General features: G+C 32.5%; 1 protein-coding gene across 1 annotated transcript in view; it reads right to left on the bottom strand.

Annotated features, from left to right (window-relative positions):
- LOC143228687 (uncharacterized) overlaps positions 1–9,281 on the bottom strand; it is a 67,628-nt gene extending 58,347 nt beyond the window's left edge. Inside the window, exon 1 of the mRNA XM_076459948.1 lies at positions 9,144–9,281. The gene's annotated coding sequence lies outside the window, so the exon portion shown is untranslated. The remainder of the gene's footprint in view (positions 1–9,143) is intronic.
- Between the last annotated feature and the right edge of the window lie 8,365 nt (positions 9,282–17,646).

The raw sequence follows: 17,646 nt of genomic DNA, 5'->3' as shown, positions 1-17,646 counted from the left end.
ACAGTGTCATGGCGTCACTTCAAGCCTCAGATAAAGAGAGACAGTGTTATAACCAGCTGATGTTGTAATCCTTCTATAAAAGGACAGTGTCATGACGTCACTTCAAGTCTCAGATAAAGAGATACAGTGTTATAACCAGCTGATGTTGTAATCCTTCTATAAAAGCATAGTGTCATGACGTCACGTCAAGCCTCAGATAAAGAGACAGTGTTATAACCAGCTGATGTTGTAATCCTTGTATAAAAGGACAGTGTCATGACGTCACTTCAACAAGCCTCAGATAAAGAGATACAGTGTTATAGCCAGCTTATGTTGTAATCCTTCTATAAAAGGACAGTGTCATGGCGACACTTCAAGCCTCAGATGAAGAGAGACAGTGTTATAACCAGCTGAGGTTGTAATCCTTCTATAAAAGGACAGTGTCATGACGTCACTTCAAGCCTCAGATAAAGAGAGGCAGTGTTATAACCAGCTGATGTTGTAATCCTTCTATAAAAGGACAGTGTCATGGCGTCACTTCAAGCGTCAGATAAAGAGAGACAGTGTTATAACTAGCTGATGTTGTAATCCTTCTATAAAAGGACAGTGTCATAACGTCACTTCAAGCCTCAGATAAAGAGATACAATGTTATAGCCAGCTTATGTTGTAATCCTTCTATAAAAGGACAGTGTCATGGCGTCACTTCAAGCCTCAGATAAAGAGAGACAGTGTTATAACCAGCTGATGTTGTAATCCTTCTATAAAAGGATAGTGTCATGACGTCACTTCAACAAGCCTCAGATAAAGAGAGACAGTGTTATAGCCAGCTTATGTTGTAATCCTTCTATAAAAGGACAGTGTCATGGCGTCACTTCAAGCCTCAGATAAAGAGATACAGTGTTATAACCAGCTGATGTTGTAATCCTTCTATAAAAGGACAGTGTCATGACGTCACTTCAAGCCTCAGATAAAGAGATACAGTGTTATAACCAGCTGATGTTGTAATCATTCTATAAAAGGATAGTGTCATGACGTCACTTCAAGCGTCAGATAAAGAGACAGTGTTATTACCAGCTGATGTTGTAATCCTTCTATAAAAGGACAGTGTCATGACGTCACTTCAACAAGCCTCAGATAAAGAGATACAGTGTTATAACCAGCTGATGTTGTAATCCTTCTATAAAAGGACAGTGTCATGACGTCACTTCAACAAGCCTCAGATAAAGAGATACAGTGTTATAGCCAGCTTATGTTGTAATCCTTCTATAAAAGGACAGTGTCATGGCGTCACTTCAAGCCTCAGATAAAGAGAGACAGTGTTATAACCAGCTGATGTTGTAATCCTTCTATAAAAGGACAGTGTCATGACGTCACTTCAAGCCTCAGATAAAGAGAGACAGTGTTATAACCAGCTGATGTTGTAATCCTTCTATAAAAGGACAGTGTCATGACGTCACTTCAAGCCTCAGATAAAGAGAGACAGTGTTATAACCAGCTTATGTTGTAATCCTTCTATAAAAGGATAGTGTCATGACGTCACTTCAAGCCTCAGATAAAGAGAGACAGTGTTATAACCAGCTGATGTTGTAATCCTTCTATAAAAGGATAGTGTCATGACGTCACTTCAAGCCTCAGATAAAGAGAGACAGTGTTATAACCAGCTTATGTTGTAATCCTTCTATAAAAGGACAGTGTCATGACGTCACTTCAAGCCTCAGATAAAGAGATACAGTGTTATAACCAGCTGATGTTGTAATCCTTCTATAAAAGGACAGTGTCATGACGTCACTTCAAGCCTCAGATAAAGAGAGACAGTGTTATAACCAGCTGATGTTGTAATCCTTCTATAAAAGGATAGTGTCATGACGTCACTTCAACAAGCCTCAGATAAAGAGAGACAGTGTTATAACCAGCTTATGTTGTAATCCTTCTATAAAAGGACAGTGTCATGACGTCACTTCAAGCCTCAGATAAAGAGAGACAGTGTTATAACCAGCTGATGTTGTAATCCTTCTATAAAAGGACAGTGTCATGACGTCACTTCAAGCCTCAGATAAAGAGGCAGTGTTATAACCAGCTGATGTTGTAATCCTTCTATAAAAGGACAGTGTCATAACGTCACTTCAAGCCTCAGATAAAGAGAGGCAGTGTTATAACCAGCTGATGTTGTAATCCTTCTATAAAAGGACAGTGTCATGGCGTCACTTCAAGCGTCAGATAAAGAGAGACAGTGTTATAACTAGCTGATGTTGTAATCCTTCTATAAAAGGACAGTGTCATGACGTCACTTCAAGCCTCAGATAAAGAGAGGCAGTGTTATAACCAGCTGATGTTTTAATCCTTTTATAAAAGGACAGTGTCATGGCGTCACTTCAAGCCTCAGATAAAGAGATACAGTGTTATAGCCAGCTTATGTTGTAATCCTTCTATAAAAGGACAGTGTCATGGCGTCACTTCAAGCCTCAGATAAAGAGAGACAGTGTTATAACCAGCTGATGTTGTAATCCTTCTATAAAAGGATAGTGTCATGACGTCACTTCAACAAGCCTCAGATAAAGAGATACAGTGTTATAGCCAGCTGATGTTGTAATCCTTTTATAAAAGGACAGTGTCATGGCGTCACTTCAAGCCTCAGATAAAGAGATACAGTGTTATAGCCAGCTTATGTTGTAATCCTTCTATAAAAGGACAGTGTCATGGCGTCACTTCAAGCCTCAGATAAAGAGAGACAGTGTTATAACCAGCTGATGTTGTAATCCTTCTATAAAAGGACAGTGTCATGACGTCACTTCAAGTCTCAGATAAAGAGATACAGTGTTATAACCAGCTGATGTTGTAATCCTTCTATAAAAGCATAGTGTCATGACGTCACGTCAAGCCTCAGATAAAGAGACAGTGTTATAACCAGCTGATGTTGTAATCCTTGTATAAAAGGACAGTGTCATGACGTCACTTCAACAAGCCTCAGATAAAGAGATACAGTGTTATAGCCAGCTTATGTTGTAATCCTTCTATAAAAGGACAGTGTCATGGCGACACTTCAAGCCTCAGATGAAGAGAGACAGTGTTATAACCAGCTGATGTTGTAATCCTTCAATAAAAGGACAGTGTCATTACGTCACTTCAAGCCTGAGATAAAGAGATACAGTGTTATAACCAGCTTATGTTGTAATCCTTCTATAAAAGGACAGTGTCATGACGTCACTTCAAGCCTCAGATAAAGAGAGACAGTGTTATAACCAGCTGATGTTGTAATCCTTCTATAAAAGGACAGTGTCATGACGTCACTTCAAGCCTCAGATAAAGAGAGACAGTGTTATAACCAGCTGATGTTGTAATCCTTCTATAAAAGGACAGTGTCATTACGTCACTTCAAGCCTCAGATAAAGAGATACAGTGTTATAACCAGCTTATGTTGTAATCCTTCTATAAAAGGACAGTGTCATGACGTCACTTCAAGCCTCAGATAAAGAGAGACAGTGTTTTAACCAGCTTTTGTTGTAATCCTTCTATAAAAGGATAGTGTCATGACGTCACTTCAAGCCTCAGATAAAGAGAGACAGTGTTATAACCAGCTGATGTTGTAATCCTTCTATAAAAGGACAGTGTCATGACGTCACTTCAAAGCCTCAGATAAAGAGAGACAGTGTTATAACCAGCTTATGTTGTAATCCTTCTATAAAAGGACAGTGTCATGACGTCACTTCAAACCTCAGATAAAGAGAGGCAGTGTTATAACCAGCTGATGTTGTAATCCTTCTATAAAAGGACAGTGTCATAACGTCACTTCAAGCCTCAGATAAAGAGAGGCAGTGTTATAACCAGCTGATGTTGTAATCCTTCTATAAAAGGACAGTGTCATGGCGTCACTTCAAGCGTCAGATAAAGAGAGACAGTGTTATAACTAGCTGATGTTGTAATCCTTCTATAAAAGGACAGTGTCATAACGTCACTTCAAGCCTCAGATAAAGAGATACAATGTTATAGCCAGCTTATGTTGTAATCCTTCTATAAAAGGACAGTGTCATGGCGTCACTTCAAGCCTCAGATAAAGAGAGACAGTGTTATAACCAGCTGATGTTGTAATCCTTCTATAAAAGGACAGTGTCATGACGTCACTTCAACAAGCCTCAGATAAAGAGATACAGTGTTATAGCCAGCTGATGTTGTAATCCTTTTATAAAAGGACAGTGTCATGGCGTCACTTCAAGCCTCAGATAAAGAGATACAGTGTTATAGCCAGCTTATGTTGTAATCCTTCTATAAAAGGACAGTGTCATGGCGTCACTTCAAGCCTCAGATAAAGAGAGACAGTGTTATAGCCAGCTTATGTTGTAATCCTTCTATAAAAGGACAGTGTCATGGCGTCACTTCAAGCCTCAGATAAAGAGATACAGTGTTATAACCAGCTGATGTTGTAATCCTTCTATAAAAGGACAGTGTCATGACGTCACTTCAAGCCTCAGATAAAGAGACAGTGTTATTACCAGCTGATGTTGTAATCCTTCTATAAAAGGACAGTGTCATGACGTCACTTCAACAAGCCTCAGATAAAGAGATACAGTGTTATAGCCAGCTTATGTTGTAATCCTTCTACAAAAGGACAGTGTCATGGCGTCACTTCAAGCCTCAGATAAAGAGACAGTGTTATATCCAGCTGATGTTGTAATCCTTCTATAAAAGGACAGTGTCATGACGTCACTTCAAGCCTCAGATAAAGAGATACAGTGTTATAACCAGCTGATGTTGTAATCCTTCTATAAAAGTATAGTGTCATGACGTCACTTCAAGCGTCAGATAAAGAGACTGTGTTATAACCAGCTGATGTTGTAATCCTTCTATAAAAGGACAGTGTCATGACGTCACTTCAACAAGCCTCAGATAAAGAGATACAGTGTTATAGCCAGCTTATGTTGTAATCCTTCTATAAAAGGACAGTGTCATGGCGACACTTCAAGCCTCAGATGAAGAGAGACAGTGTTATAACCAGCTGATGTTGTAATCCTTCTATAAAAGGACAGTATCATGACGTCACTTCAAGCCTCAGAACTTAACACCCAGTTCAAGAGAAATCAGTGCTTCAAATCTAAATAAACTTTTCTATGTCTACAAAACTTGACACCAACATTACTATATTTACTTACGAACTATATGGAACTTGTGAACCGACAACTTTAACCATATTCTGTAGAATGTTATCAGTAAACATCTCAAACAAATATAAAAGTTGGTCTTGTTTGTAAAGTAAACATTTTAATTTGAAATAACAGTAAATGTGTGACAACATAAGAGGAACACGATCATTCAATGTTCTACCATTAAAACATAATTATTTGTGCCATCAATATCAAAACCACCTTAACCATAACTGATAAATATATTAATATACTAATATTTTTACTATACTAAGTTTGTTACGCCCTACGGTCCCTACTGATCTCAGCCTTTATTAACCTAACTCCTGAGTTAATACAATTAAACTTTGGTAGTACTACTGACTGACTTGTGTTAAAAGAGAGTGGTTGTTAAACTTTAGCTTGAGGACTAATGGGTGACTGCTAATCAAATAAGTTTAGTTAACATTGCTTACTGGAAATATTATGTTTGTGTGTGTGTTTTATAGCCAAGCCACATCAAACTATCTGCTGTGTCGTCTTAGGGAAATCAAAACACTGATTCCAGCATTTTAGAATTGCCACTGTCCCACCGGGGTACAAAATATTTAATAAAAGCATGTGTGTCAGGAATTTACTTTTCAGTTTCTATAGAAGTATGGCTGAGGATTCTTCAGCAGGTGTCTGTGACTTGTTGACGATAAATGAAGAGTACGCTCTCCACTTTTTAAAGGAATTTATTTAAAACAAGTTAAACGTATGCACAAAAGTTATTTTCACTACGTATATCATAGTTATTCTTAGATATTACACTACAGTTCTCTTGTCAAAAGTCGCCAATTGTATTACTTTAGAATTAAGTTGACAAGCCTAACTACTTTCTCTTCTCTTAAACACTATCAATGTATTTATTCCTTTTTCTTCTCTCTCTTTCATCTTCTTTTTTATCACCACAGTATCGGTGTATAATTCACTTGTGTTGCCTCGTGAGTTACCGCAGCGTATCCTTAACTTTTTATACTTGTTTGCTTTGTTATATTTTCGCCTGCTTATAATAAACGTTTGTTTTATGCACATAAACTTCTAAATAATCGTCTGTTTAAATCCTTTCACGAGACAAATTATTTTCTTAAAATGTCAGAAAACTGTTAATTTCACTGTAACACATCAACCATGAAGCTATTTATTCCTACACGGTTAACTTTACATTTTCTAACTTTTTCTGACCGAACTTCTCTTTCTCTTGGCTTTACTTCTGGATTTCTTCCTGTTCTCTGTCTGTATTCTTCCAGCTATTTATAAGTTTATCACTTAAGCCTTCTAGAAATCTCTATATTCTCAAAATCAGTGGATTGCAGCACGCGACGTTCGATAGCATCGAAATGAATAACTTAAAAAACACAGCTTCCGTTTATCGCCTGCTTTCAACTCTCTTATGATACAAAGCTAAACAATCATGAAATATTAATCCACAAAATAAATAAATTAATACTACCTACAATAAAGAGTCCTCTATATCTGATAATGTTTATGTGCTAGTTTTGTGAAACAGTTTAATTAAGTAACTGTTTAAGACACGATTTGTTATATTTGGATGTTATTTTTACAAAATAACTGATTAAGAAAGGATTTGCTATATCTGGATGCCAGTTCTACTAATTGTATGTTTAAAACATGACTTTTCATATCATTATGTTAGTTCTAGTGATTGTGTGGAAAGGGTTTTTTAAGGTTTCGTGTTCTTACTTCACTTTCTAATACAGGTGCGATAACATAGGTGCTAAACACGTGATGTACATAACCATTTTAAAAAGAATTCTTTCCAAACCCAGATAAGTGACAAACTGATGATTTGTTGTATGAGTAGTTTAACGTAACTTGTATTCCAGGGGAGGGACCAGTTTAAAACCCCAGGGGGTCCAGACATGATTGATTCATCCTTATGGGAGGAGTGTTTGCTTTCTGTCATCTCAGTACGAAACTATTTTTTATAGACAGTTGGAAAACAATTTAACAACTTAAAAAAGAAGATAAACTTACACAGCTGTTCAGTGTGCAAGTTGGAAGTGTAATTACACTATGTGCATGTTGGAAGTGTAATTACACTAATGAAGTAAACACTTCCATAATTCGTTACACTTTATTTTTCTTACCTTTATCGGTATGAGGTTAAATGTGGATTTTTTTGTATCACACAAACATAATTCCCAGTTATATATAGATATGTGTTGGAAACAGGACCAAGTTATCAGAGTAAACTTGTAGTTATACTGGAGTCATTATCCATCATGCAACACAGAACAGGATACCCCAGCGGTATGTCTGCGGATTTAATGCTAGAAACCGGGTTTCGATAACCCATTGTATAGTTTGTGCTTAACTTGAAAACAAGTAAACGGACATGACATTGTGTTAGACAACTCTATTAACACTAACGATTCTTAACTAACGGAATACGGGTTACCCGTACAATATATTATTACTTTAGTCACACGTTCTTAAGTATATGTGACTGAAGTCGAAATGCCAGATCTCATCAGTCCTGCTTATATTTTGTTTATTTTAATCGAATATGGGACATAAGACAACAATACCAGCCCAAGCTACACATATATAGTATGATAAAAAACAACACAGTACGAAACTTTAAATTATAGTGTAAATTACACACACTGGATAACAACACAAGCTGTACCAATAACGTATCTGAAACATGATAACATGATCCACAAGGTTGCGACTTCAATACTGACATACATTAAAAATCGACGCACAACAGGATGTTTGATTTGACGTTAGAGAAACTCGAGTAGTGTTTTGATATACAGTAAAGTTAACGCATACGCTCACAACGGGACGTCTGAGTTGACTGTGGAAAAAAACCACAGTTTTTTGACACATACAAGTTTGTAAAACCACACATACAATCAAAGTACAGTTACAGAACTGGATGTTTGGTTTGATACTGTAAAAACCACACAGTTTTGACACACACAATCAAAGTGAAGTTTAAGAACGGGATATCTGGGTTGACTGTGGAAAAATTATACCAGTGATACACAGAAATCGATAATTCTATTGGAACCATGCCTGATGAAGGATCTAAGTACATAGGATATGGAACAACGTATGTATGTTTAATTAAATTAGCGGATTTCCAAGTACTATGGACATAATGGACTTGCAGTTTCATATAGTTGATAAATCTGTGAAATTTCTTAACGGTATATTACTCAAAGTGACATACAGGTAACAAATCTGTTTTTGTTGTTAATGGACATACAAGAGCTGTGTGTGTATTTTCTTATAGCAAAGCCACATTGGATTATCTCCTGAGTCCACCGAGGAGGAATCAAACCCCCGATTTTAGCGCTGTAAATCCGTAGAGTTACCGCTGTAACAGCCGGGGACTATAAATCATGAAACTGTTTTATTGGTCACTCAACTGAACAATGTTACTTCCAGGTAATTTATAATTTCTCGCAGTGGCGGAGTTAAGGCTGGGTGGGCACAGGGGTTAATAATTTTTGTAGGCCCTACATTCCATGTAATTTTACATATAATAAAATAATCGATTGGTCTCATTAAGACTATGGGGCCTGGGACTGAGCGTCCTCTAGCCCTACCTAAATACAACACCGAATATACATCATATAAACATATTTTGTGTACAGAATATAACAATTTAAGTAAGAAATTTAAATAAAAATATTAATACCGCAACATTTTCAGACTACTGCAACAGGGTGTTAAAAAGCTGAAACGAAAGTGTTATATTGACGAATAAAAATATTAATACCGCAACATTTTCAGACTACTGCAACAGGGTGTTAAAAAGCTGAAACGAAAGTGTTATATTGACAAATAAAAATATTAATACCACATTTTCAGACTACTGCAACAGGGTGTTAAAAAGCTGAAAAGAAAGTGTTATATTGACAAATAAAAATATTAATACCGCAACATGTTCAGACTACTGCAACAAGGTGTTAAAAAGCTGAAACGAAAGTGTTATATTGACAAATAAAAAATGTTTACACATTAATTACATGAAGTAGACTTGACTTTCTCCGTAGCTGACTTGATGAAATACCATTCTGAAAACTTGTGGCTATTTCTTCCATAGACTTTGTTTCAGTTCACTTCTCACCTTAAAATATTCTGTCATTAGTTCTGACACAGGCGTGCTCTACAACCACGCCAGTTCGAGCACTACCAAGTCAGTTTACACGTATGTAGGAATGTACACGGAGAAACCCTGACTGCATTGTTCCGGTTCCTTCATTAGACCTTTGGCCTTGGTTACCAACATAAGGTGCGCGTGGCAGGTGGTAGCCTGTGCTTAACTGATTTACTCAAATCCTGGTCTCGACAGATGTGCCATACTGGTTACCTTTAAAACCAGAAGGATAAGACATTCTTGCTTTCCTTGACAACCCTGTCTAGAGCAAGGAAATGTGTCTTCATAAATAAAGATAACGTGGGCAGGGCGAATTAGCCCACACGTATTACTTTAAACAACACAGTTTTATTTTCTCAGCCCTGTCAAGTACGCGCAAGGACCTGAGATACACACAACTGTGTATCTTAGCAAATCGAGTTTCCTACCGCTCTAGTGTGCAACGCATTCCAAGTGTTTAAAATAACTAAAATGATATTCACGCAAACTTTTAAGTTACATCTAATGATTCCAGGACAGCTACATCAATGACGTAAAACCAACATATCAAAGATATTTTATATCCATGTACAGTAGACTTAATAAATGTTTTTATTAGCAGTCTTCAACATTACAGATGTTCACGGAGGTAAACTATCGAAAAGTGTTCTTTTTTTATGGACCCATGGGGGAATTATAAGAGAAGTGTGTGGTAACCCTGAACCTAACGCACGTAAGCCTAATGTGAAAATCCCACACGTAGTTAAAAAAAATTACCAGAAGGCAATTCATTTGAAGTTGCAGTCGAACATGGTTATAACTGAAACTTTCAGTTGTTTCTACGTAAGTTTAGAGACCACTGAAATAACATAAACTACAAAAATAAATGAAAAATGGATAATTATGAAAACAATGAAGAATTCTAAGTAAGGGTGAATGGTTAATTATACGATTATTATAAATCTTTAATTCTCAAAAATCTCTGAAGGACTAGATAAATAATGCATTGTTAAAAATACAATAGAGCTAATACTAACGTCTCATGACAAGTATAATTAATTATAATCATGGTTCACCAGCTCAGAGAAAACGTTCTCTCCGTAACAATAAACCTTAATGAGTTAGATTTTTTCTATGTAAAGACAGGTTATTGCATTGACTAAAAACGTTCTGACTTAGTTTAAGTAAAATATAATTACAGTGAGTTGTCACCTATGTAAATGCAGTTTTGATCACAGAGATTTCGAGACTTAAAACTTTCATATAAGATAAAAAAAATCGGTTAAGTTGATTTTAAGTAAACATGAAGTTGACGAGATAAACAGAAACCAACAGGTAACATTACAAAACAAATAATAACGATAACTAACTAACCTAAATGGTAGTTACAGCGTTCGTTCTAACCTCTTTGGAATACACGACCTAACTTTGTGAAATGGACAATTTACATTTTAAGCATGAAATTTAACACACCCCTACGGGGTTTATATGGAAATGTGAGTTCTATCAGCTTCAATGAAACCACAAAGGCTGAAGGTACACGCTGTGGGTAAAAACAACTATTCCATTAAGCCTTGTTTAGAGACTATTGAAACACAACACAGTAAAACCAAATAGAATATAGAACTTGTACGATTTTCAATATTTTCATATTGTCTAGTTTGCTTAAGTGTCCTATAAGTGTAAAAAATTAGTTGGCAGCATAGATTTATTTGAAGTATCAATAAGGTACCCTAACAAGTATTAAACATGTTACCAAACCAATAACTTTAACATAAGACTGATCGGAACATCTCACATGAGAAAAAAAATGTCTACTTTACGAAACAAAATTTTTTATCATGAACTGAAGTCAAATAAATATAGTTTTAATAAATGTAAATAATTAAAGATACCAGAAAAGATTGGGTTTCAGTGGCGGCGCCAGGATATTTTCATTGGGGGGGGGGGGGCTGAGGTAAACTGTGGAGGGGCTTCCCAAAATGCCATCAATATGAAGTATAGATGGTAAATTATAATAATGTAAATACCAAGGTACATTTCAGAAAGGTGTGCTATTTGGAACTGTGTTTTCAATGCAGTTTTCATTGGAAACTCATACTCTGATTAATAATTCATTATTACAAATTAGAAATAATCTGTTTATGAGAATATGCATATATGTAAAAGAGGAAGCTCACCTAAGTTCCACCCAAGGTAATAAATAATAATAAAGAAAATCAAGATTAGCTTAGATTGAACATTTAATATACTATTAAGAGTAAAGCTACAAATCAAAAGAAATATAACATAAAAGACAGTTTACATAGAAGAAACAATTATCCCATGTGAAGTTAATACACTCTGAGGAAAAGTAAGGTCACTATCAGGCTAACTATCTTTCATCATGTTGTGTTTATAGTCAATATTACTTCAAAACAATGCACCTGTTCTGGTGATTGACAGCAAATTTTCGATGGCTGATACACGATGTGAAACGATCTCACAGAGGACACAACATGGGCTAAATCCTTCATAGTTTTGACCTATACACAATACACTTATACATGCATGCTATGTTTTACTTTTCAATAAAAGATAAATGAAATTAATGGGTAAATACCTGTGAAACCTTTGGCTTATCAAGTAAAATCCCTGATGATCTGTTGTAACTTGAAATCAACGTGGTTGTCTAATCTTCGTCAAAGCTCAAGATAGAATGGTATTACACAGGAGCAGCAATACAGCGCATGAGTTTCAGTGCATTCAGTACGTTGCTATGATACGCATGACACATACTTCCGTCTCAATGAAGACGCTGAGTTCCACAGATCTATGTCTCTTTCATGTTAATTGTTAAGCAACCACGATGATTGTGTTTTCTATATTTTATGAATATATGTAGGTAACAATATTGGGGGGGGCTGAAGGGGCTTGGCTCATTTTGGGCCCCAGCGCCGCCACTGTTGCGTTTAGTCTTGTGTTACAATATGATTTTAAAAATGAAATTGAGCATATCTATGAATGTTACTGACATTTGTGAAGCTAACACTAAAGGTGGACAGTAAGGTTATGATAACAAATATAACAACCTTACAAACCATGTAATTATTCTATCTTTTTGTTTTTAAAGTTTGTACCCATCTATACCTTAAAAACATTCTTACTTAAAGTAAAATATATCTGCAATGATTTTTCAGTCATCAAGGTTTAAAAAGACTAATTTTTTTAAACTTAGGAATACATTTAAAAGCGTCTTGGTATTGTTCTAACATGAGGTACCCTGGTTTTTATTTGTTTAGTACTAGCATAAGATTAAAAAGTAGTCAGAAGAATTTTTACTTGTGAATTATTCATCAAACCCTACAATAATTATTGTTATTGAGTTAGTTAACGTAAATTTTACCATAAAGGATTTCTGTAGTCTTTGATCTCAAATGATTTTCCTGTTGCTAAACAACATGATGACTTTATGTTTCTTTAGTAACAATAACAGGTAAATTGATAGCAGAAGGACAGAAACACAACAATGTAAAGTAGGTTGTCATGGTGATGAGAGATATTAAAGAAATGAACTGTGATATTGCATTTGGTTAAAAACTTCCTGCTCTAAATGTATAGTTGTGAACATATCACTACACGAACGTCTATGGAATCAAACTTTTAATAATAGCATGAAAGAGAAGATAAAAACACTAGAAATTATCCATCGCCATGAGAATAAAAACAACAACAATAAAACAAAGTTTTCTGATATTAACCCCATAACTATGAAGGTTCCGTATGCGTGTGTGAGTTTCTATATCTCTTTGACTTGAGTTATATCTACTTAATAAACTATCATAACTGGGAAACGTACCCAAAAGCAAGTTTTATCAGTAATAATATTACTACTTCAACAAAGTTTTATTTATAATATTACTACTTCCAGCAATTTTATTTATAATATTACTACTTCCAGCAAATTTTGTTTATAATAATATTACCACTTCAAGAAAGTTTTATTTATAATAATATTACTACTTCCAGCAAGTTTTATTTATAATATTACTGCTTCCAACAAGTTTTATTTATAATATTACTACTTCCAGCAAGTTTTATTTATAATAATATTACTATTTCATGAAAGTTTTATTTATAATATTACTACTTCAAGAAAGTTTTATTTATAATATTACTACTTCCAGCAAATTTTGTTTATAATAATATTACCACTTCAAGAAAGTTTTATTTATAATAATATTACTACTTCCAGCAAGTTTTATTTATAATATTACTGCTTCCAGCAAGTTTTATTTATAATATTACTACTTCCAGCAAGTTTTATTTATAATAATATTACTATTTCATGAAAGTTTTATTTATAATATTACTACTTTAAGAAAGTTTTATTTATAATAATATTATTACTTCCAGCAAGTTTATTTATAATATTACTACTTCCAGCAAGTTTATTTATAATAATATTATTATTTCATGAAAGTTTTATTTATAATATTACTACTTCAAGAAGTTTATTTATAATAATATTACTACTTCAAGAAAGTTTTATTTATAATATTACTACTTCAAAGAGTTTCATTTATAATAATATTACTACTTCAAGAAGTTTTATTTATAATAATATTACCACTTCAACAAGCTTTAATTATAATATTACTACTTCCAGCAGATTTTGTTTATAATAATATTACTACTTCAAGAAAGTTTTATTTATAATAATATTACTACTTCAAGAAAATTTTATTTATAATAATATTACTACTTCCAGCAAGTTTTATTTATAATAATATTACTACTTCCAGCAAGTTTTATTTATAATAATATTACTACTTCAGAAAATTTTATTTATAATAATATTACTACTCAATAAAGTTTATTTATAATAATATTACTACTCAAGAAAATTTTATTTATAATAATAATACTACTTCAATAAAGTTTTATTTATAATAATATTACTACTTCAATAAAGTTTTTGTAATAATATTACTACTTCAATAAAGTTTTATTTATAATAATATTACTACTTCAAGAAAGTTTTATTTATAATAATATTACTACTTCAAGAAAATTTTATTTATAATAATATTACTACTTCAATAAAGTTTTATTTATATTAATATTACTACTTCAATAAAGTTTTATTTATAATAATACTACTTCAAGAAAGTTTTATTTATAATAATATTACTACTTCAAGAAAGTTTTATTTATAATAATATTACTACTTCAAGAAAGTTTTATTTATAATAATATTACTACTTCTAGAAAATTTTATTTATAATAATATTACTACTTCAATAAAGTTTTATTTATATTAATATTACTACTTCAATAAAGTTTTATTTATAATAATATTACTACTTCAATAGTTTTATTTATAATAATATTACTACTTCAAGAAAGTTTTATTTATAATATTACTACTTCAAGAAAGTTTCATTTATAATAATATTACTACTTCAAAGTTTTATTTATAATAATATTACTACTTCAGCAAGCTTTAATTATAATATTACTACTTACAAATTTTGTTTATAATAATATTACTACTTCAAGAAAGGTTTATTTATAATAATATTACTTCAACAAGTTTTATTTATAATAATATTACTACTTCAAGAAAATTTTATTTATAATAATATTACTACTTCCAGCAAGTTTTATTTATAATAATATTACTACTTCCAGTAAGTTTTATTTATAATAATATTACTACTTCAAGAAAATTTTATTTATAATAATATTACTACTTCAATAAAGTTTTATTTATAATAATATTACTACTTCAAGAAAATTTTATTTATAATAATAATACTACTTCAATAAAGTTTTATTTATAATAATATTACTACTTCAATAAAGTTTTATTTATAATAATATTACTACTTCAATAAAGTTTTATTTATAATAATATTACTACTTCAAGAAAGTTTTATTTATAATAATATTACTACTTCAAAAAAATTTTATTTATAATAATATTACTACTTCAATAAAGTTTTATTTATATTAATATTACTACTTCAATAAAGTTTTATTTATAATAATATTACTACTTCAAGAAAGTTTTATTTATAATAATATTACTACTTCAAGAAAGTTTTATTTATAATAATATTACTACTTCAAGAAAGTTTTATTTATAATAATATTACTACTTCTAGAAAATTTTATTTATAATAATATTACTACTTCAATAAAGTTTTATTTATATTAATATTACTACTTCATTAAAGTTTTATTTATAATAATATTACTACTTCAATAGTTTATTTATAATAATATTACTACTTCAATAAAGTTTTATTTATAATAATATTACTACTTCAAGAAAGTTTTATTTATAATAGTATTATTACTTCTAAACGCGATAATAAGATAAATCATTCGTTTTCTTACAGCCAGAAGCTTCTAAAACATAAACTGGTTCTCCTTAAAAGAGACCTTCATTAACTGATTAACAAAACAAAGTTCAACACCATTTAGAAAAATTGTAGAATTTGAAGAAAAAAGTGCACTCTAGTAAATAATATTAACGTTTTTGAGAGGTAATTACCATAATAGACTTTATCTACATAAACATCGTGTAATTACCATAATAGACTTTATCTACATAAAGATCGTGTAATTACCATAATAGACTTTATCTACATAAAGATCGTGTAATTACCATAATAGACTTTATCTACATAAAGATCGTGTAATTACCATAATAGACTTTATCTACATAAACATCGTGTAATTACCATAATAGACTTTATCTACATAAACATCGTGTAATTACCATAATAAACTTTATCTACATAAACATCGTCGACAGAGACTCTTAAATTATGGTTAATCCACCAAAACATATGCTTCCCTCTTCCCAATGCTCTTATTTTATTATTTAAAATAATAATAAAAACAACACATTATAGTAACGTTGTTATTTTGTTGGGCAGATTGTGGGGTGAATGAGTTCACTTATTTACTAAATATCCTTCTCTTTGTGTAAACTGAAGGCCTTTAATAACAGTAGCGCGACTGACCGTTGGAGTAGCTGAAAACACGATAAGTGTTTGTTTGTTTTGGAATCAAGCACAAAGCTACACAATTGGCTATATATGTGTTTTGCCCATGATGGGTGTCGAAACCCAGTTTCTAGTGTTGCAAACCTACTGCTGTTCCACTAGTGGGAGATGACACGATAACTAATAGTGATCTTAATACTGTTTCATTGCTAGTTCACTAGTTGACTGGCCCACAAATATTCGTATGTGGTGTTTGTTCTTCACTATAAAATATTTGTCTTAGATTCTTGCGCCCTATAACAAATATCCAAATGAAACCTTTAAAAGTATGGCTTACATTAATATTAACCCTTAATTGTGGAAACTTCCACCTTTCTAAACTTTTTCTGTTGTATCTTCACTATCATATTAATATGTAATAATTATAACATAAATTAACTACCAACAAAACATCTATCAAATGAAGACTACATTCGAAAGCTTGTATTAATAAAATGGTAAACACTGAATGTAAAATAGTCTCTTAATTTACAGTACTGAGTTAGGAGAATAAAATATTTTCTCATTCATGTGTCTGATTTATCATCATATAATCAGTTTAATAGCACTCCACAAAGAAACTTCGGTGTAGACAGTATTTAACCTTATATATTAAGTTTCATTGTTATACCACGGTCCAAAAAACGTAGAAAACTGCCAATAGAGCAGAGCGTTCACAGACAAGCTTTACGTGATGCTGGTTGGACTCTCCGACAAACTGCCGCAGACTTGAAATGCTCCACAAACACTGACAAATGCATCCTAGAACTTGAAACCGAGACAGGTAAATTTTAAAATAAGAAAGGAAGAGGTAGAACACATAAACTCAGTGATAATGATTTTAAATATCTTTGTTTATGAAGTCTTCAGGACAAAAGTAAGACTGGCACTGATATCTAGCATGACACAAACAACATGTACCAAATAACAGAAGAGTGTCCAGATCTACAGTATGAAGAACACTGAACCAGAATGGAATATTTGGTTATGTACCAGTTTAAAACCTTTACTTTGACATAGAAACATTTTCAAGAAACTGAAAGTTGGTAAAAAGTACAAAAACTGGACTGTTTATAATTTGGAAAGGGTGTTATGGACGGATAAGTCCAAGTTTGAAATATTTGGTTCAAAGTGTAGGTTGTACGTCCAGTGGAAAAAAAGGTGGAATATACCTCAAAGCATACCCCTACCATGAAGCATGAGGGGGCAGTGTTATTATTTTGGGGGTGTTTCTCTTCTGAGATGACAAGAGATACTTGCAAAATAAATGGAATAATGGACCAGGTCAAGTACCATCAGATATTGATCCATCATGGTATACCAAGCAGTTTATGTATTATTGGTAAATGATTCTAC

This window comes from Tachypleus tridentatus, chromosome 10, assembly GCF_004210375.1.
Source record: "Tachypleus tridentatus isolate NWPU-2018 chromosome 10, ASM421037v1, whole genome shotgun sequence".
Taxonomy (NCBI): domain Eukaryota; kingdom Metazoa; phylum Arthropoda; class Merostomata; order Xiphosura; family Limulidae; genus Tachypleus; species Tachypleus tridentatus.
The sequence above is the reverse complement of the archived record's forward strand: the minus strand, read 5'-3'. Positions and strand labels throughout refer to the sequence as shown.